Source organism: Azolla caroliniana, unplaced genomic scaffold (genome assembly GCF_043228905.1).
Source record: "Azolla caroliniana isolate FFs.n. ecotype wild unplaced genomic scaffold, voAzoCaro1.0.p SCAF_14, whole genome shotgun sequence".
NCBI lineage: Eukaryota > Viridiplantae > Streptophyta > Polypodiopsida > Salviniales > Salviniaceae > Azolla > Azolla caroliniana.
The window spans coordinates 10515457-10537437 of record NW_028230449.1 but is presented as its reverse complement, the minus strand read 5'-3'; the positions used below and the strand labels follow the sequence as shown (position 1 = coordinate 10537437).

At 43.6% G+C, this 21981-nt stretch overlaps 2 non-coding genes across 2 annotated transcripts; both read right to left on the bottom strand.

Moving 5' to 3' along the window:
- Window positions 1–6697: 6697 nt before the first annotated feature.
- On the bottom strand, window positions 6698–6771 carry TRNAN-AUU (transfer RNA asparagine (anticodon AUU)). The gene has a single exon. It is a non-coding gene; the product is annotated as a tRNA-Asn (tRNA).
- A 597-nt stretch (window positions 6772–7368) lies between these two features.
- On the bottom strand, window positions 7369–7442 carry TRNAN-GUU (transfer RNA asparagine (anticodon GUU)). The gene has a single exon. It is a non-coding gene; the product is annotated as a tRNA-Asn (tRNA).
- Between the last annotated feature and the right edge of the window lie 14539 nt (window positions 7443–21981).

Here is a 21981-nt window from a genome sequence, read left to right as displayed (position 1 = left end):
CTTTGCTCTTCAAAACTTATTACTCTTTGTGGGTTTCTGTTAGGAACTATGCGGAATAATCTTTGGCCACAACCGAGACTTAGATCACTTAATGATAATCAAACACAGACGAAATGAGAAATGGAAGTAAGTACACAAACAGAAGAGAATGCACATGATGTTAACGTGGAAAACCCTAAACAGGAAAAACCACGGGATCCCACAGACTCCAAAATATCACTATGTCGAGAGGAATACAACAGGTAGACACGGAACGGAGGCAGTGACCTCGTCTTCACACTCTTCGCCTGGCGGTGGTTACAACAAAGACTTACTCTGTTTCTCTCTGTGTGTCTATTACACTCTATACAACAGTTACACCAATAACTCTATACAAAATAATGACAACTACCTCTCAAGAGTTTGCCCTAGGTCATATTTATACTAATATGACTTTCGGGCTATTTACAAATATAGCCCCAATGGGCTCTCTAGAACATATTTACGTATATGTCCCTTCATCCGGTGAGAGATTCTCACCGGGCCTGCATCATCCGGTTCTCACTGAGTCTTCCTTGCCGGGTACTCATCATCCAGTTCTCACCGGTTCTTCATTGCCGGGTTCTCATCATCCGGTTCTCATCGGGTCTTTTGTTGCTGGGTACTCATATCCCATCCGGAGGGACCAAAATCCTAACAGGCTCCCCCTTCACTCTAGCATGGGCTACCTCGTCAATCTTATCCTCTTCCTATATGCATCCAACTTGTCGGGTGTCAACACCTTGGTCAACATGTCTGACCCGTTCTCCTCCGTGTGGATCTTCGTCAGCACGATGTCGTGAAGAATTTCGGCCAGAGGTGGAAACCGGGAAACATTGGCTACATCGGCGGGGTGCAGTATGTGTGCTCACCCTTATACATTTAGTGTGAATAACGAGGGCGCCTTTATGGCGTCGAAGAGTAGTCAAGTCGGGACAGACGATCCCATGTAAGTCGGGATTTATCCCACATTGTAACGCATCCCTCTCCTTGTTCTATAAAAGGAAGGGAGCGCCCTTTGTGAAAAGGGTTGCCCATTTTGTGTTAGAGGGTATACCGTTAGGTTTAGAGTTAGGTTTCATCTTCTTCTTCTTCGCGGGGGAGGTCGACTGTTGAGGGTTGTTCCCGCTCGGTCTCCTGTGCAGGACCCCGCTCTGCGTGACGAGCCCGAGAGCTCCCCGGACGGCGGCTTGGCTGCAGACTACTGTTGTAACTTACCCTAGCTTGGTCCGGCTCGAAGCCGTGAATGTATTCCTCCTTTTATATATATACATTTGCGTTTGTCTGTGTATATTGGTGTCTCTGTTGGTGTCGGGTGCTTCCCCTTTTCCTGCGTTTCCTGTACATAAGGGCGTGAGTCGGGTCGGCCTGTGTGAGTGTGTGTGTGTGCGTGAGTCGGCGTCAAACGCGCCCCCCCTCTCTTTCTCTCTCTCCCTTCAGTTGCTTCCGGTGTGCTTCTGGGATGCCCCAGAAACGGTGAAGCACGACTTCCTACGCTCCGTCACTCCTTAGTCCAAGACCCCCGTGGTCCCGCCTTTCTCCACGCACGCGCGTAACAACTCGACAATGAACTCTCGATCTTCCACTCTCTCCCAAATGTAGTGGTACCTCTGCTGGATGTGCTTCGTCCTGGAATGATACGTTGCATTCTTCGCAAGGTGGTTGGCACTTTGACTGTCGCAATAGAGCCGGTATTCCTCTTGTCGGATCCCTAGCTCTTCGATGAAGTCCTTCATCCATAGTATTTCCTTGTCGGCTTCCACAGCCGCCATGTACTCTGCCTCTGTGGTTGACAAAGCAACCGTCTTCTGCAGCCTCGACTGCCACGAAACAGCTCCCCCCGCGTATGCCATGACATATCCGGATGTTGACCAGTTGGTATCCGCATTAGCTGACATGTCTGAATCCATGAATCCGTTGAGTTGGGGTTTACTTGAGCCGAATTGAAGGCACATGCTCGAAGTGCCCTTCAAATACTGGAGTATCTATTTTACTGCATTCCAGTGCTTCTTCCCGAGATTGCTCATAAACCGGCTCACAACTCCGACTGCGTATCCGATATCCAATCGGGTACACACCATTGCATACATTAAGCTCCCGACGGTAGAGGCATACGGTATCTTCATCATATCCGCCTGCTCTGCCTTCGTCTTCGGGCTTTGCTTACCAGATAACTTGTAGTTTCCCGGAAGTGTCGATTCGACTGGTTTTGCATCTGACATGTTGAACCGCTCAAGCACCTTTGTCACGTACTTCTCCTGTGACAGCCACAATTGCTTCTTTGACCGGTCCCGAATGATATGCATCCCCAATATCTGTCTTACCGAACCCAAGTCTTTCATTGAGAAAGTCTGGTTAAGAGTCTGCTTCAACATCCGAATCTTTGCTTGGTCCTGTCTGATGATCAACATGTCGTCCACGTACAAGAGCAGTATCAGGAAGTCTCCACCTTCAAACTTCTTCACAAACACGTAGTGGTCGGCCTGGGTCTTGTGGTATCCTTGATCCATCATGAAGGACTCGAACTTCCGACCATACCATTGTCGGGGAGCCTGCTTCAAACCGTAGAGGCTCTTCTTCAATCGGCAAACTAGGTGCTCCTTCCCTTTCTTCACAAATCCCTCCGGTTGCTGCATGTCGATCTCCTCTTCACGTCTAACTGCTCTACCTCGAAGTCCATGCTTGCCACTATGCTCAGCACCGTCCGGATGGAAATCATTTTTATTATCGGGGCAAATATTTCATCGAAGTCCACGCCATTCTTTTGTTGGAACCTTTTGTCAGTTTGGTATCCTCACCGTAACCGGCCGGTTCTTCGAGTGTTAATCGGCTCTTTGCCGGATGGGATTGCATCTCATCAAACCGGTCCTTTCCGGTCGATTCAGAGTTCATTATCTTCTTCTCCGACTCCCAGTCGGCAAGGGTCTTGTCCTCCATGAAGGTAATATCTCGACTCCGGATCCCACAATCGGTAGCCGAACTCATCATCGCCGTATCCAAGGAATATGCATGGTCGGGACTTTGGATCCAACTTTGTTCTTTGGTCCTTTGCAACATGCACGTAAGAGAGACACCCGAACACCTTCAGATGCTGGTAGGACAATTCCTTACCAGTCCACACTCTTTGCGGTGTGTCTCCATACAAGGGTACTGAGGGTGACCTGTTTATCACATACGTTGTTGTCGCCAGCGCCTCAACCCAAAACGTCTTGGGTAACTCTGCATGTGCCAACATACTCCGGACCATCTCCATTATGGTCCGGTTCATCCTCTCAGCCAGCCTGTTCAGTTCCGGCGTCTTCGGCACGGTAAATTCGAGCCGGATTCCCTTCGAGCGGCAATACTCCTCAAACTGCCCCTGGTATTCGCCTCCGTTATCTGTTCAAACCGCCTTTAGCTTCTGGCCGGTTTCTCTTTCCACTCTTGCGTGGAGCTCCTTGAAGAAGGATAACACCTGATCCTTCGTCTTCAATGGTGTGGCCCACAGCTTTCGGCTGTGGTCGTCTATGAACGTCACGAAGTACTGCGATCCGGCATGTGATTTCGTGTCCACTTGACACACATCGGTATGCACTAGCTCAAGTGGTGCATTACGTCTCATCAGTGGCTTTGTGCGGAAGGAGCTTCGGTTTTGCTTACCGGCGAGGCAGTCGGTGCACCTCTCAAGGTGCACGTCTTTCATCGGAATGAGGTTGTCTTCGGCTAACCTCCTCATTCACTTCTCGCTCATGTGACACAATCTCTTGTGCCACAGCTCACCGGCAGTGTCGGAAGCAACGTTCACTTCTTCCGGGCTTAAGCGGGCATTCATCAGGTATAGGGTATTCACCTTCCGGGCCCAAGCCACTATCAGGCTCCCCTTCCTGAACTTTATGACACCGTTCCGGATGCTACCCATGTAGCCTTCATCATCTAGCCGACCGGCTGATATGAGGTACAGTCGAACCTCCAGAACATGTCGGACATCCTTCAGTAGCAACTTGCATCCGGTTGGTGTTGTCAGCCACACGTCTCCTATGCCCACAATTCGGCATGTACCTTCATTCCCCATCCGGACACAGTCGTGCTCACCGGCTGTGTAGGATGAAAAGCATTTCCGGTCCGGGGTAAGGTGGAACGACGCTTCGGAATCTACAACCCACGTTGTCTCGTTGCCAGCAAGGTTCAACTCACTCTCCTCGGTGATGAGCATCAACTCCTCTTCACTTGCCGCGATTGCTATCGTTCCCTTTCGGTCCGGTCCTCTCCGGTCTTTGCCGTTCCGGTCCGGTGACCGCTTCAAATCGGTACTACCGATTTCCTTGTATTTTCGGAAGTGCCGACAGTTCCTCTAGAAGTGTCCAGGCTTGCCGCAATAGAAGCAAGTAGGCGTCCCCCTTGACTTTGATCGTGTCCCCGACTTTTCATGGTTCTGGGGACTACAGTTCCTTTGTCTTCCGCGTTCCGATTCGGTAAGGAGCGCTTTGGAGTTGGAGCTCGTATCCTTGTCTTTCCGACACACCTCCTCATCCAGCAAGCTCAACTTGATTCTTGCTAGGGATAACTGTTTTACTTCTGGCCCGACGTTGCCCAAAGTGACAACCAACATCTCCTAGCTATCCGGGAGGGAACTGAGCACGAGCAGTGCTAGTACCTCATCGGCGAGAGGTACTTCCAACGATGATACCTAGTGAATCAGCCCCTGGAAGGCATTCATGTGCTCCGCCATACGATCTGGCATGTGACTTCGTGTCCACTTGACACAGATCGGTATGCACCAGCTCCAGTGGTGCATTATGTCTCATCAATGGCCTAGAGCGGAAGGAGGTCCGGTTTTGCTTACCGGCCAGGCAATCGGTGCACCTCTCAAGGTGCACGTCTTTCACCGGAATGAGGTTGTCTTCGGCTAGCCTCCTCATCCCCTTCTCGCTCATGTGACACAATCTCTTGTGCCACAGCTCACCGGTAGTGTCGGAAGCAACATTCACTTCTTCCGGGCTTAAGCGGGCATTCATCAAGTACAAGGTGTTGACCTTCTTGGCCCGAGCCACTATCAGGCTCCCCTTCCTGAACTTCATGACACCGTTCCGGATGTTACCCATGTAGCCTTCATCAACTGAACTATTGAAGCACGTTAATTTTGTACAAAATTAGGTATCTCATTACCATTTATATCTCAATTGGTTGTCACCGGCACAAGATATGTAGTTTAGGTTGAAATGAATGGAACCTCCAACTCATGCACTTATTTTTATTGAAAAAATATTACTGCTTCCCTAAATTTAATTTGTAATGTTTTTTAACAAGGATTTGTTGACTCTCAAGGAACGCAAGCACTAATCTTAAGTTTAGCACGATTAATTTTGGACTACCTTTCTCGTGCATAAATTATTTATTTTTTCTGAATAAAGTAGTAGGTCCCGAGTGCAAGGTCCCTTGGCCTTTTTAATTGGTAAGTCCCAATTATTTGGTTTGAGGTATTTTTTAAGTGTATTATATACACATGGAATTTCAATTTTAAAAGAGATATTGTTTTCCTTATCCGTGAATCTAAATATGCTAACCCATTGTGTCGTTACAATTTGGTGGGCTTGAACTCTTCTATTGGTTGATTGATTTTTAACTCCTCTCAAAGTTTTTGATGAGGATCTAGAGAAGGGTATACCCGTCTTTCTTTTTGAGTGCGTGTATCTTGTCAGCTAGCTTCTAATCAAATACATTCAAGATAACATGGTTTGTATTGTCATCTTGCTTTAATAACATGCGTCGATTATAAAACAAGTAACATATATATCATGTGCTTTTTAATGTAGTTCATATTTATAGGTTCAAGTACATGGGCTTAATATCTAAACTTAAAATGTCGCTCCAAGGAGGGGTCGAACCTCCGACCTTAGAGTTAACAACCATACACTCTAACCAATTGAGGAATTGAAGCATGTTAATTTTGGTAAAAATGAGGTATATCATTACCATTTAGATCTCAATTGGCTGTCCACGGCATTAATGTGCGCTTTCCGGACAGGCGGGGTCGTAGCCTAAGTACATGGGCTCGAAATGAATGGAACCTCCAACTCATGCAATTCTTATTATTGTAAAAATATTATTGTTTCCCTCAATTTAATTTGTACTTTTTTTTAACAAGAATTTGTTGAGTCTGAAGGAACGCAAGCACTAATCTTAAGTTTACCTCGATTATTTTTGGATTACCTTTCTTGCGCATAAATTATGTCTTTTTCCTGAATAAAAAAGTAGGTCCCGAGTGCAAGGCCCCTTGGCCTTTTAATTGGTAAATCCAAATTATTTAGTTTGAGATATTTTTTTAGTGTATTATATACACATGGAATTTCAATTTTAAAAGAGATATTGTTTTCCTTATCCGTGAATCTAAATATGCTAACCCATTGTGTCATTACAATTTGGTGGGATCGAACACTTCTATAGGTCGATCGATTTTTAACTTCTCTCAAAGTTTTTGCTGAGGATCCAGAGAAGGGTATATACCCGTCTTTCTTTTTGAGTGCGTGTATCTTGTCAACTAACTTCTAATGAAATACATGAGATAACATTGTTTGTATTGCCATCTTGCTTTAATAACATGCCTCGATTATAAAACAATTAACATATATTCATGTGCTTTTTTATGTAGTTCATATTAATAGATTCAAGTACATGGACTTAATATCTAAACTTGACATGACGCTCCAAGGAGGGGTCGAACCTCCGACCTTATGGTTAATAGCCATACACTCTAACAAACTGAGCTATTGAAGCACGTTAATTTTGCACAAAATTAGGTATCTAATTACCATTTATATCTCAGGCGGGAGGGGAGGTCTCGAACCTCCGACCTTATGGTTAACAGGCATACGCTCTAACCAACTGAGCTATTGAAACACATTAATTTTGCACGAAATTAGCTATCTCATTACCATTTATATCTCAGGCGGGAGGGGGGGTCTTGAGCTCAACTTTTAATGATAGCAAGCCCAAGTCATGGTTTTCCCTCAATTAGATTGAGGCTTTCTTTTAGTGTATTATATATGCATCACATTTCAATCTTAAAGTAGGACTTCTTGTCCTTATACGTGAATCCAATTTCCCTAGTCCATTCTATTGTTACAATTTTTAACTTCTCGCAATGGTTTTGTTGAGGATTCAGAGTAGGGTATACTAGTCTTCCTTTTTTAATACATGTATCTTGTTAGCTCACTTGTAATTAAATACATGACATAACGTGTTTTGTATTCTCATATTTGCTTTAATGACATACGTAGGTTATAAAACAATTGTAATATATTCATGTGCTTATTTATGTAGTTCATATTCATAGGCTCAAGTACATGGGTTTAATAGATAATCTTGACATGTCGCTCCAAGGAGGGGTTGAACCTCCGACCTTATGGTTAACAGCCATACACTCTAACCAACTGAGCTATTGAAGCATGTAAATTTTGTGTAAAATTACGTATCTCACTACCATTTAGATCTCAATTGGTCGTCACCAACAATTAATGGGCGGAAGATATGTAGTTTAGTCGGAAATGAATGGAACTTCCAACTCATGCAATTAGTATTATTGAAAAAATATAATTCCTTCCTTTAATTTAATTAGTACTGTTTTTTAACAAATATATGTTGACTCTCATGGAATGCAACCACTAATATGACAGTTATCTCAATTATTTTTGGATTTCATTTCTCACGCATAAATTATGTATTTTTTCTGAATAAAGAAGTAGCTACCGGGTGTAAGGCCCCTTGGCCTTATAATTGATAAATCCAAATTATTTAATTTGAGGCATTTTTTTAGTGTATTATATACACATCAACTTTCAATCTTAAAAGATATTTTGTTTTCCTTATCCGTGAACCGAATTCTTCTAACCCACTGTGTTGTTACAATTAGGTGGGCTCGAACACTTCTATAGATCGATCGATTTTTAACTCCTCTCAAATTTTTTGGTGAGGATGTAGAGCAGGGTATACCCATCATTCTTGTTAGCTAAGTTCTAATGAAATCCATGAGATAACCCATTTTGTCGTATTCTGATCTTGCTTTAATAACATGTGTCGGTTATAAAACAAACAACATATATTCATGTGCTTATTGAACAATCGACATATATTCATGTGCTTTTTTATGTAGTGCATATTTCTAGGTTCAAGTACATGGGGTTAATATCTAAACTTGAGATGTCTCTCCAAGGAGAGCTTGAACCTCCGACATTATGGCTAACAACCATATGCTCTAGCGAAATGAGCTCTTGAACTATGTAAATCTTGCTAAAAAATAATGTTTTTCATTACCTTTTCTGATACTTGGTAATATAGAATTGTTGATGCTAGATAAAAGCAATCAATAATCCTATATTTAGCTCACTTACTTTGAGATTTGTTTTTTTTCCACAATAACTATGTCTAGTTTGTGAATAAAGAAATAGCTCCCTAGTGCAAGGTTCCTTGTATTTTGAATTTTTTAATACGAATTGTCTATTCCAAATGATTTGAAACTCAATTTGTTGGACTATCTTTTGTAAATGGGAATGTTGAAGAATTTTCTAAGTGGTGTTATATTAATAAGGTGCTTTTGTAACTTAGTTGGTTAGAGCACTTGTTTCCTAAGCTAGAGGTCTTGAGTTGAACTCTCAATGAAAGCAAGCCCAAGTCATGATTTTCCCTCATTTAGGTTGAGGCGTTTTTTTAGTGTATTATATATGCATCATATTTCAATCTTAAAATAGAACTTGTTGTCCTTATCCATGAATCCAATATTCCTAAACCATTCTATCGTTACCATTTTTAACATCTCGCAATGGTATGACTGAGGATTCAGAGCAGGGTATACAAGTTTGTCTTCCTTTTTTAATACATGTATCTTCTTAGCTCACTTGTAATTAAATACCTGACATAACGTGTTTTGTATTCTCATCATTGCTTTAACGACATACATAGGTTATAAAACAATCATAATATATTCATGTGCTTATTTATATAGTTCATATTCATAAGCTCAAGTACAGGGGTTTAATAGGTAATCTTGACATGTCGTTCCAAGGAGCGGTTGAACCTCGGACCTATGGTTCGGCCTTCACTTCCTCGTCACCACCTTCCGTCTCTTGGGTCTCACGTTTGCTTTCGGACGCATCTGCCCAAGTCTCCCAAACGAGTGTGGAGAAAGTTTCGACATGGCAATCCACCATTGACTCGTTCATAGCCATCTCTGACTCGATGTCATTTTTCGTGGCTATTTCCTGAATCATGTCGGCCTCACACTTTTTATCTCCCTCGATTATGGAAGCTTTGCTCATGCTAGCACCTTCATCACTTGATGTTTCAGACACGATGTGTGTTCTGAAACATTTGTCTTCCCTTGAAGTAGCATTCGCCATCCTTAATTCATTTGTTTCATTCTTCATCTTTGTTTCTTTGCAAGACGAGAAGGCGTCTTGTTCCACACTTTCTCCCGTGGTGCTGTTGTACCGAACGTGGGCCTTTGTATCGAGCGTAACATTAATCAACATTTGTTGGGAGGCCTCTGCTTCCTCAATTACCATTTGCTTCAATTTTGGCTCCTTTTGAAGCTTCTCTTCAGCATCATCTTGCACCTTTAAGTTCTCTAATGCTTCTCTAATTAAGGCTTCTATATTGAGTATCTAATCTTCCCTCTTCAAGCTCTCTTCTTTAGGTGGTAGTTTGTAGTTGCTTCCCGTCCTCCTTTCACCATCCGTCATGGGTTGTGTTTTTGCTGATGAGAATCTTGTCTTCCTCTTATCGTGCAGTTGACATACTCTTTCCACTTTCGTCCAATCCTCGGTGAGGCCATTTGCACCATCATCATCCTCAAGTCAAACTTCAATGGCCTTCCTTTCCTTCCGATCGATTGACTTCACAAACATTAGGACTTTTCCCACCCCAACCAATCTTTGATCCCGCTTCGAGAGTTGTGCAAAGCAACACTCGAACTCAATGAAAGCATGCATGGCACTTTGGTGGGTCTTTAATGATGATACCCATTGGTCGAACTCGTATAGTTTGCATCTCTTCGGCTCTTTGTATCTATATGCCTCCATGAGATATCCTCCTGCTGCCTCGTTTCACGTCGGGTTCACCAATGTCGCGAAGTTTCGCATGCGTGTGTCGCTCGAATGGGACCGCCACGGCCTTGGACTGGGGAGACAAAAGAAGTGAGGATAGTGGGAAATTCGCCACCACGATTAGCAAATGTTTAAGGAGAATACACATGAGGTTAGGGAGAAATGTAGACAACAATACACAAGAGTTATGTTGTAAAAATTAGGGTTTGTACAACGGTTCAGTTAGATACCATGATTTAGGTGATTCTTTTACATAGAAATAGTTTCATCTTATTCAAAAACGGCTAATCAACACACAAGGGGCTGAAAATAATCTGATGAAGGCGACTCTAGTGGGCTCCGAGCTCGACTACTTCCGACGGCTATGTTGCCACGATTCGGATTAGCTCTCGTGCCACTACAACCTCTCTTCCGCAACCGGCCACCAAGTTTACTACCATGGAGATGTTGAATAAGTCATTGTATAAGGAACTCAAACCCAAACCCTAGCTCACAAATGGATGCAAAATTCACAACCCTAAAACTCATAAGAAAGATGAACCCTACACGCTCATAAGGAACATAAAACCCTAAACCTCGGGTTATGTTGAGGAGAAAGATAGAAAAGTAGAAAGAAGAAGCTCTAAAACCCTAACCCTACAAGAAAATGAAGAAGGAAAAAGGGATAAGGAGAAAGGGAGGTTACGAAACCCTGACCCAAGAAGAAGATAAGAAGATGATGAAACCCTAGTGGTACACCCCTAAGGCAAAATGGGCGACCCCATGGTAAGCCCTATTCCTCCCCTCTTATAGAGGAAAGAGGCGCCTATTTTAACATTACATGCTCTTTTTTTCCCTTTACCACAAAAATGGAACGGGAGCAAAATACTCTTTAATTCATCACAAGAGAGACTCGAATTCTACACCTCCCCATGTATACTTATAATCCCTAACCACTAAGCTACTACAACTTTATATTTATTATTATATTTTCATTCGTATATTAATTTATGAGATGTGCGTGAAGCTTCACTTTTTCTCACACTACACACTCCACACCACGACATCCACCCCCACCAAACCGCACATCCTCCGGCATGTGCCAAAAAATAGATGTGGTGGGGCAAAAGGTTGTCACCTTTTCTTTTCTTTTCCTTCATTGCGCCTTGTCCGTGTGAATCCACCATCGTCTTTCACATCATCTCCATGAAATCTTCTTCGTCCGTCTTTGTCCTCCCCTACCGCTCTTTCACGTCGGGTTCACCAAAGATGTCGCGAAAATACGACGAGGATACGTGAACTTGAGGCAAGACCCCGGGGCCTCCGACCAGAGAAGATCAGATTCGTGTGTTTATGTACTAAGAATTAATCGAAATAAGAAAGATTGACAAATTTCATTAACAAAGGAAAAGAAAGATTACAATCAATCCCAAGATTGGGATTACAAAAGTTTTAGCTTATGGAGATCACTAGAATAATAGATTAGAAGAAACCAAATATGGATTCAATAGAAATTTTAGGGTTTTGAGCTTCGATAAGAAATTAGGGTTTTTGAGTCTTATAGCTTCCATAGGGAAAATTAGAATTAGGTTATACGAGAGATATGGTTTCCGTAGGGAAAATTAGGGTTTTTGAGTCTTATAGCTTCCGTAGGGAAATTTAGGGTTTTTAGTGTTATGGCCTCGATAAGATAAGAGAGCTAAGAAGGAAAAGAAAATAAAAATATGGAGAGAGCATGAGGGTAGGAAAAAAATGGAATTTTATATAGAGTTCTCCGTTGATCATTGCCTTCAATGTTACTTTGCATGTCCACTTTTAGTTGCATCCATTTTTAGTTGCATGACTTTTTCTTTTGGTTGCATGCAGCTGTCCACATGACCTTTACTTTACTTTACTTTAGTTTACTTTAATTAGCCACATGATCCTATAATCCGTTCGTCTCGATTGCTGCCCATCCAATCAGTTCGGTCCGCGTCCAACCTCGTCCGGTCGCAGGTTCCGCTTGATTTCCGACACCATCCGATTGCCGATTTCTCCGGTTCCGATTTGCTTACCAGCCGGTTCCGTATTGCTTACCAGCTAGTTCCAATTTGCTTACCGGCTGGTTCCGAATTGCTTACCGACCGGTTCCCGTTTGCTTACCGATCAATTCTGGTTTGCTTACCGGCCGGTTCTGGTTTGCTTATCTACCGGTTCCGGATTGCTTATCGGCCTATTCCGGTTTGCTTACTAGCCGATTCCGGTTTGCTTTTTGGTTTGCTTACTTACGGGTCTCGGTTTGATTACCGGCCGGTTCCATTTTGATTACCAGCAAGTGCCGGTTTGCTTACCGACAAGTTCCAGTTCCATTTTATTGCCAGTCAGTTTTTTTGGGAACTTGGCCACATTCATCCATCTAGACAAAGTGGCCAAAGTGCTCTTAACACAAATGAAAAAATGAGGGATCTCAATGTGCTTATATAGCCAGGGCCTTAAGTTTCCTATCTATGTGGGATACTTCAAAATTCTATTTTCCCTATCTTCTCAAGCTTCATGTCTACCTGACTTGATATGTAGTTGTCTATTTTGTATGTAGTAAAATACGTATTGAAACTCTTGAGTACATCCATATTTCTATAACAAGCTACTAATCTAATCTAAAATAAAATTTTCATTATTTTTTTACATAGTTTTCATATCGTGTGTGAAAAACCACATGACATCGCGCATAAATTATTTCTTTTTTCTCAATAAAGAAGTAGCTATCAGGTCCAAGGCCCCTCGGCCTTATAATTGATAAATCCAAATTATTTAATGTGAGGCATTTTTTTAGTGTATTATATACACATTGAATTTCAATCTTAAAAGAGATTTTGTTTTCCTTATCCGTGAATCGAATTCTTCTAACCTATTGTGTCGTTACAATTTGGTGGGCTCGAACACTTCTATAGATCGATCGATTTTTAACCCCTCTCAAATTTTTTGGTGAGGATGTAGAGGAGGGTATATCCGTCATTCTTGTTAGATAAGTTCTAATCAAATCCATGCGATAACACGGTTTGTATTCTCATCTTGCTTTAATAACATGCGTTGATTATAAAAAGAACAACATATATTCATGTGCTTTTTTATGTAGTTCATATTTATAGGTTCAAGTACATGGGGTTAATATCTAAACTTGAGATGTCTCTCCAAGGACGGCTTGAACCTCCGACCTTATGGCTAACAACCATACGCTCTAGCGAAATGAGCTCTTGAACTACGTAAATCTTCCACAAAATAAAGTTTTGCATTACCTTTTCTGATATTCGGTAATATAGAATTTATGGTGCTAAATAAAAGCAATCAATAATCCTATATTTAGCTCACTTACATTTAGATTTGTTTTTTTTGCACAATAACTATGTCTAGTTTGTGAATAAAGAAATAGCTGCCAAGTGCAAGGTTCCTTGTATTTTGAATTCATTAATACGAATTGTCTATACCAAATTATATGAAACTCAATTTGTCGAACTATCTTTTGTAAATGGCAATGTCTAAGAATTTCATATCTGGTGTTTACATTAAGAAGGTGCTTTCGTAGCTTAGTTCGTTTGAGCACCTATTTCGTAAGCGGAAGGTCTTGAGTTCAACTCTCAATGAAAGCAAGCCCAAGTCATGGTTTTCCCTAATTTAGGTTGAGGTGTTTTTTAGTGTATTATATATGCATCGTATTTCAATCTTACAATAGAACTTGTTGTCCTTATCCATGAATCCAATTTTCCTGAACCATTCTATCGTTACAATTTTTAACTTGTCGCAATGGTTTTGCTGAGGATTGAGAGCAGGGTGTACTCGTCTTCCTTTTATAATACATGTATCTTGTTAGCTCACTTGTAATTAAATACATGACATAAGGTGGTTTGTTTTCTCATCTTTCCTTTAATGACACACGTACATTATAAAACAATCAACATATATTCATGTGCTTTTTTATGTAGTTTATATTCATAGGCTCAAGTACATGGGTTTAATAGGTAATCTTGACATGTCACTCCAAGGAGGGGTTTAACCTCCGACCTAATGTTTAACAACCTATTGAAGCATGTAAATTTTGTATAAAATTAGGTATCTCTTTACCATTTAGATCTCAATTGGTCGTCTCATTTAGATAGATCGATTTTTAACTCTTCTCAATTTTTTTGGTGAGGATGTAGAGCAAGGTATACCCATCATTCTTGTTAGCTAAGTTCTAATGAATTTCATGCGATAACCCATTGTGTCGTATTCTGATCTTTCTTTAATAACATGCATCGGTTATAAAAGAAACAATATAGATTCATGTGCTTATTGAACAATCACCATATATTCATGTGCTTTTTTATGTAGTTCATATTTATAGGTTCAAGTACATGGGGTTAATATCTAAACTTGAGATGTCTCTCTAGGAAGGGCTTGAACCTCCGACCTTATGGTTAACAACCGTATGCTCTAGCGAAATGACTTCTTGAACTATGTAAATCTTGCACAAAATAAAGTTTTTCATTACCTTTTCAGATACTTGGTAATATAGAATTGTTGATGCTAGATAAAAACAATCAATAATCCTATATTTAGCTCACTTACTTTTAGATTTGTTTTTTTTCCACAATAACTATGTCTAGTTTGTGAATAAAGAAATAGCTCCCTAGTGCAAGGTTCCTTGTATTTTGCACCATGATAACATCAAGCACTATTGCCTCAGTGCATTGCTCAATTTAAGCAGCTAATACATTCTTCTTCATGTGGAATTGGCTACCACCATTGCCTTGTATATTCCATGTTAGCAAGGTAAGATTCATTCCAGCATATATCGTGCCTCTTTAGTGGCCCAACCAATGCAGTTTTAGCTTCTACTATGTTCGCTAAGATCATATCTTGGAGATTATCGTCTTCTAGCTTCTACTAGGTTCGCTATACCACGAATTCCGTGATCATTTGAGACAGCTTCCTAAATTTCACATTTATATAGCATATGCCTTGCTCATTCGCCTTGCCCGAGCTCCATAGCATGGCATCTTTCCATTGTGTTTTCATTTCCACACTTATTGCGGTACCATATGTTGAATCTACATGAGCACCCATTTGTTGTTCCAACCATTCCGAGTGCTTCTTCTCTGTTGTGGGGCTCTTTATTTCCTACGAAGATCGACAAAATTAGAAACATCTACCTTGGGAGTTGGACCAATACATGGTCGGCAGCTACAGGGGACAAACATATTCATGGGGGAGTACTCATAGCAATGAAAGCTAAGTATAATGCAAGATTCACAGGTAGGCTGTCTATATAAGGATAAAAACACAAATATGGGCACTTGGGCATACTGAACATATATGCCCCAAATTTTGCTACTGAAAGAAAGGAATTCTGGTTGCAACTACTGGACAAGAAATCGGATGCAGATCTGTGGATCATTGGAGGAGATTTTAAGATGGTGGAGCAACAAGAAGATAGAAGCGGAAATGCAAATGGCATGGTGCAAGGGGCGGAAAAAGATGCATGGGATAAGTTTTGTTTAGCATATAATGTGATAGACTGTTGGAATGCATCTAACTTTCAGATGCAAAAAGAAAAATCTCTTCTATACTTTAGAGTAGAAGGAAGCGTTCATGGGAGAACAATATCCAGGTTGGACAAATGGTATTTGGACCCTCGGCTCATAAATATGAAAGGCAAATGCATAATTTGTTCTGGAACGATGTTCTCACACCGTGCATCTGTCCTGTTACATATAAAAGAAAACATTCGATGCAATCCACATAATGTGAAGGTGAGCAAGGAGTTGGTCATGGACAATAAATGGACTAATGATATAAGAAGACTATGGTCTAATGTCAAATTGATGTATCATGATCCCGCTCATGAGCTGGTTGGGAAAATTGAGCAATGTGCATGTTTCTTTAAGAAGAAAGCAACTGAAATTAGAAAGGAGATGAAGGAGAAACTACAGAAAATGCAATGGACACTCGCTTTTAAGAGAACAATACCCGAATAATGTATGGATTGAGGCCCAACTAGAGGAGGCAAAATGCAAACTAGATATGTATCAGAAGCTAAGGACTACTAATGCCTATCGTAGTAAAGCAGTAAATTGGATGAGGGTAGGAGACTGTCTTACGAAAGTTTTTTGGAGCTGTAAAATGCAAAGGCTCCGGGACCCAACCTTCATGTTTGAAAAAGACAGATGGCACAATGACCACGTGCGCGGAGGAAATGCTTGAAATGGCCACGAGCTATTATATGCAACTACTGAATGTATGCAATGAGGAACATATTGAGCTAGATGCCTTTAGAAATATAATAAATAGGATACCGAAGAGAGTTTTAGCTCAGATGATGGACTGTCTAAATACCCCTATTTGTATACAAGAATTGTGGAATGCAATTTCAGATATGAACAAACAAAGCTATGCAGGCATTGATGGACTCCCTATATATTTTTACATCAAATGTTGGGATCTAATTAAGGATGACATGTTGGAAGGGATGCAATACATTATGGCTGAAGGTTTAATGCCTCTGACAATGTGTCGAGGAATGCTTTATTTAATTCTCAAGGATGGGAAAGATCTAACTATGCTTGATAATTGGCGACCTTTGACGATTCTCACTAATGCCTTTAAGATCATGGCTAAAGTTGTAAGTAGTCGATTGACAACGGTCCTAGGGGACATAATACATACAACGCAAACTGGCTTCCTCGAAAACTGGACCATTGTTGACTGTTACCCGGCCGGCAAAGAAGGCTTAAGGATGTCCAGACCAGAGTGTGAAAGGAATAGTTTATTCGGGAACTGTTATAATTATTTTATTAATATGGACGGACAGACCGGAATCGGTATGCCGATCCGGATCCGGACCGATTCCGAATAGGTGCCGGTTGGCACCGTTTTGTACTTCGCACCGGAGACCTATATAAAGGCCCGGTTACAATGTAATGGACAACGGATAATTAATAGAACTTATTGCCTTAACCTTTCAGTATTGATTACCGTTCTGTACTCATTGTTATATCTTACGCGTGTTAATGAGGTATTGCTAAGTAACCAATTAAGGTCTAATTAAGCGTTGTGTCGTAAGTCATCTGGCTGTAACACCCTTTGGTGAAGTGTCTTAAGTGGACACCCTGTGTTAGGCTATTGTCCGGCCCTAGGATTAACACAGTTTTTGGCGACCATGATTCCTGCACAATCGCAGTGAACAACGACGGGAATGGATGACTAGGCCAACAAACGACCCGGTTACGGAGAGAGCACGAAGACTTGCTGAACAGCGAAGGCGGCGAGATTCTTTCCAGCAAGCAACGGCAGAAATCCGATCAGATCGATCATTTTCCAAAGTGATCCGGAAAGTGGCGGAGGAGTCGCTCCGTCTGCAACAAAACGCCTACCCGGACGAAGGAAGCAGCTTAAGCAGTCTCCGGGAAGCGGAATCCCTTCTCTAGGCCTTGGCCAGAAGAGACGGCGAATCCGAAGCATTTTCAGCACTAGAATCGGATTCGGAAGGGGGTTAGAGCGCGCACACGAACTATCGCAGTAGTAACGACACCCCAGGAGAACTGGAGGACGAGGAGTCGAATACATTACCGACACCGGAACAAGAGTTGTCAAACCAAGAACCACCGGCACTAGACGTGGAGCAACCTCCGGACACGGAAGAAGACAAAGAAAGACCTCCAACACCGGAAGTCGAGCTGGCCACATCAAAGGAAGACCGGCAAAGACCTCCGACGCCGACGGAACAACAGGAAAGACCATCGACACCACCAGCCCGCGTACCGACACCGGACGACGACATGCCGTTCCAGTACTCCAAGTATAGAGATGACCCGGACACGGAGGCTCATGTTCACGCGTTTCAACAAACATGGGAGGCGAACCATGTGTCAAAACGGTTAACTGCGGCCGAAGAGGAACGATCTAAGATAGCCGAATTCGGCGTGACATTGGAAGGACCGGCCGCCAGATGGCATCGGACGCAGGACCCCAGCACCATCACCACCTTTGCGGACCTGAAAGATAAATTCTTGCACTTCTTTCAGAAGGAGGTGGACTAGAGAGAAATGGTGGGCCTATTTTATACCATCCGGCAGGACCCTGGGGAGAGCATTTCGCAGTTTGTCATCCGGTTTCAACGGATGCACAGTCAGCTTACCCAAACACCTCCGGAGGAAGAAACACGGGCTATATTCTTAGCCGCGCTCCAGGAACCTCTATGAACGGTATGCACAGTCATCGGCTTTTGCACAAGCACCGTCGATCAGGTCATCGACCAGGTTAGAGAAATGGAGAAAACGAGCTCTTGGCTAACAATGGGAGCCCTCCAACGAGTGTTACCAACAGATGAGGATCTCCGGTTCCGGCAAGCAATCCAATGCACGACTTGCTTGAATTTCGGACACTCGGCACTGGAGTGCACCATGCGGACGCACTACTTACTTTACCAGTCTACGAGCCATACGATGGACCGGTGCGAATATAACTTATTGAATCGGCAAGCACCTCCAGTCCGGCAAATCGAGCCACGTAGCAGCCGTGACGAAGAAGACAAACGTTGGCGGCGAGAGGAGCGATATCGAGTGGCACAGGATGTCCGGTACGGCGATCAACGAGACAACTATGACCGGTGCGACAGATATGACAGGTATCGAGATTACAATGGACGGTACGAGCATTACAACCGGGATCACTCCCCCAGGTATCACCAACGACGGGAAGATTACAGGAGATATGACGACCAACCCCATCAAGGGTACCGCAACAAAAAGAACTTCAATAAAAAACGGCATTTCAAAAAAGGGAGCCACCCACGTGATACCGTAAGAGGTAAGGCAAAGAAGGCCGGAAAATATGGCATGCGGTGACACAATGGCTCACCCTATTGGCGCCACCTGTCGAGCCCGTCCAGACCAAGAAACGGGGAAGAGCAACGGACGGCACCCCGAAACCTGCTTCAAAACGGCAACACCTGTTAGCCTCCAAGGCCACTAAGGGGAAGACGGCTGACGCAGAGAAGGCGGCAAAGGAGTGTGCCAGCCGGAAGCTGCCGACGGACACACACGAGGAGACACCGGCACGGGCCTTGAAGAGCCCACTCCATCGACCGGTACAGCAAGAAATGGACACCTTGGCGGCAAGAATGAATGTCGAGACTCAAAAGGAGGAAACGAAGGAAGCGCCTACGGAGCACCTCCAGCGGCGGCCGGTGAAGAGGACCGCAGAATCAGCCGGGAAGCGTTCGGACCCATAGAAGGATGGAACGCCTGCAACCCACAATGAGAATCCCATGCCAACGGAGGCACCGGAACCGGTGCGGATGGAACCGGTCATAGAAGTCCTTGCACAAAAAGCAGCACCGGCAAGCCCCGTAACTCAAGAGCCGGTTATACAAATGCTAACCTCCTTAGCCGACCAAGAACAAGTAGAACAAGTGCGGCCAGCCAAAACACAACCGGAACCTGAACGGCAAAGTGGTCAGTAGGTAGAGCCGGAATTGCCGTTCGACGCAGAAAGGCGGGACCAGCCACCGGCAAGTGAACCCATCAGCCAACCCGTCGTGCAAATGCAACAACAGGGCACCATCAGCCAATGGCTCCGGTGGATAGGAGAACGAATTGCCAGAGTAGTTGGATACGTAGAGGCGGAAGAACGAGCGCAGATGGAACGGTTGCTAGTCACAACCGATGAACTAGAGACGGCCCGGTCAAGGATCTGGTGCCTCGAACAAGACTTGGATCGGGTCACAGAAGACATGGCCAAAATGGCCTTAACCACAACACAGATCGAAGCACCGGTGACTCCGGTGGATGTACATACGAACAAGACCCCGGAGATAGAAACTGTTCTGGAGAAAGATGTTGCGCAAGCCCAAGAGCTTGCTGATTTAAGAGACGAACTTGCCGCACAAGAAGTATTACGGAGCCGCGAACGCGACTTGAAGAAGGCAGCCGAAGAATAATTAAAGAAGACTACTGAGAACCTCCGCCGGGCAGAGGAAAACCTGCGTAAAGGACATCAACCTTACGACCGGCTAAAGGAGGAAAAAGAGAAATTGCTACAGGAGAAAGACAAGCTGCGACGGATGGCGAGACGGAAATCGAAAGGTTGAAGGAAGAACTCCGTCAACAGAAGGACCAGGAGGACCGCGCGCGCCGGTAGATCAACGAGAGGTTGAAGCAGAAGACCGATGGTTTTGATCATTTGCACCGGGACTACAAGCAGCTGGACGCGGAGTATAAGCAACAACAGGAAAGGATGGCCGAGCTCCGGCAAGAAGTTGATAGGGCCACAACGGCACTCGCCTACGAATGAGCTGAGAATTCAAAGCTATTGGAGGAAGCGGTAATGGACCGGATGGAGCTCCACAAGCAGAACCATGAAGAAAAGGAAAGAGCGACAATGATGTTACAGAGGTTGCAAACAACCTATCAAAGTCAATTGTTGCATTATAGGGAGCAGGAGGCGGACACGGTCAGAATCATCAAGCAAATGAAAGAGGAGCAACAATCCCCAGAGAACAAATCACGGATGGGAACCGAACGGATCCAGTGCATCCTCCGGGCATGGCTCACCAAGACCAAACACTTGATTGACGAGAGCTCTGTGCAATGGTGGACGAAATGGGAGCAGAATATGGCGGAACTCCAATTGCTCAGGGTGGACGTGGAAAACCGGCGGAAGGAAGGTGACAATTGTTATACGCTGACATCGGAGGACTTCACCACCATAAGGGATGAGCTGGCCGAAGATTTCACAGCCCTGGCGGATGAACAATTGGTGCAGGTCTGGCAACTCTTAGCTCAACTGGATGACGATCGGCTGGAGGCTCAAATCCAATTTGAGAGCTATGAGCAGTCCTGGCTCCGGGAAGAAAAAGCAAGAAAGCCGGGAATGGTCAACCATAGTGATGAGGAACCGTTGCCGGTACAAGGACCAGACGGGGACCAGGCCGGGGTTAGTCAGCCAGCGACAACTCCGACGGAGGAAACAATGAAGGAAACGCCGGTGCCAGAGCGACAAACGGAGCAGCAGCCTCAAACGTAGAAGGACAAATGGAGCAGCCACCACAGCAGCCACAAACGGAACAACAGCCACAACATCAACAACAGATTCCCGACGAGCCATTGGAAATTCTGGAGCAAAGCATTCTGGATAGTTTGGACGAAGAGTAGCAGGGCCAGATAATGGGTTCGACGTACAAGGTATTGTCCCACGGGCGTGCCATGTGTTACCCGACCGGCAAAGAAGGCTTAAGGATGTCCAGACCAGAGTGTGAAAGGAATAGTTTATTCGGGAACTTGATGGACCGTCTAAATACCCCTATTTGTATACAAGAATTGTGGGATGCAATTTCAGATATGAACAAACAAAGCTATGCAGGCATTGATGGACTCCCTGTATATTTTTACATCAAATATTGGGATCTAATTAAGGATGACATGTTGGAAGGGATGCAATACATTATGGCTGAAGGTTTAATGCCTCCGTCAATGTGTCGAGGAATGCTTTATTTAATTCTCAAGGATGGGAAAGATCTAACTATGCTTGATAATTGGCGACCTTTGACGATTCTCACTAATGCCTTTAAGATAATGGCTAAAGTTGTAAGTAGTCGATTGAAAACGGTCCTAGGGGACATAATACATACAACGTAAACTGGCTTCCTCGAAAACTGGAGCATTGTTGACAATGTGATAACTTTCTGGGAGTATTCAGCATGGGCAGAGGAGCAAGGAGTGGACCTAGCAGTAATGTTACTCGATTTCGAAAAAGCATATGACAGGATCTCATGGGAATTCCTAGAAGCAGTGATGGATGCCCTAGGCTTCGAGCAGCAATGGATTCTTGGATTGGCTGCCTTTTATAGGGATACTTCCAGCCAGGTTTTAATGGCTAGAAGCTTAGGGAAGAG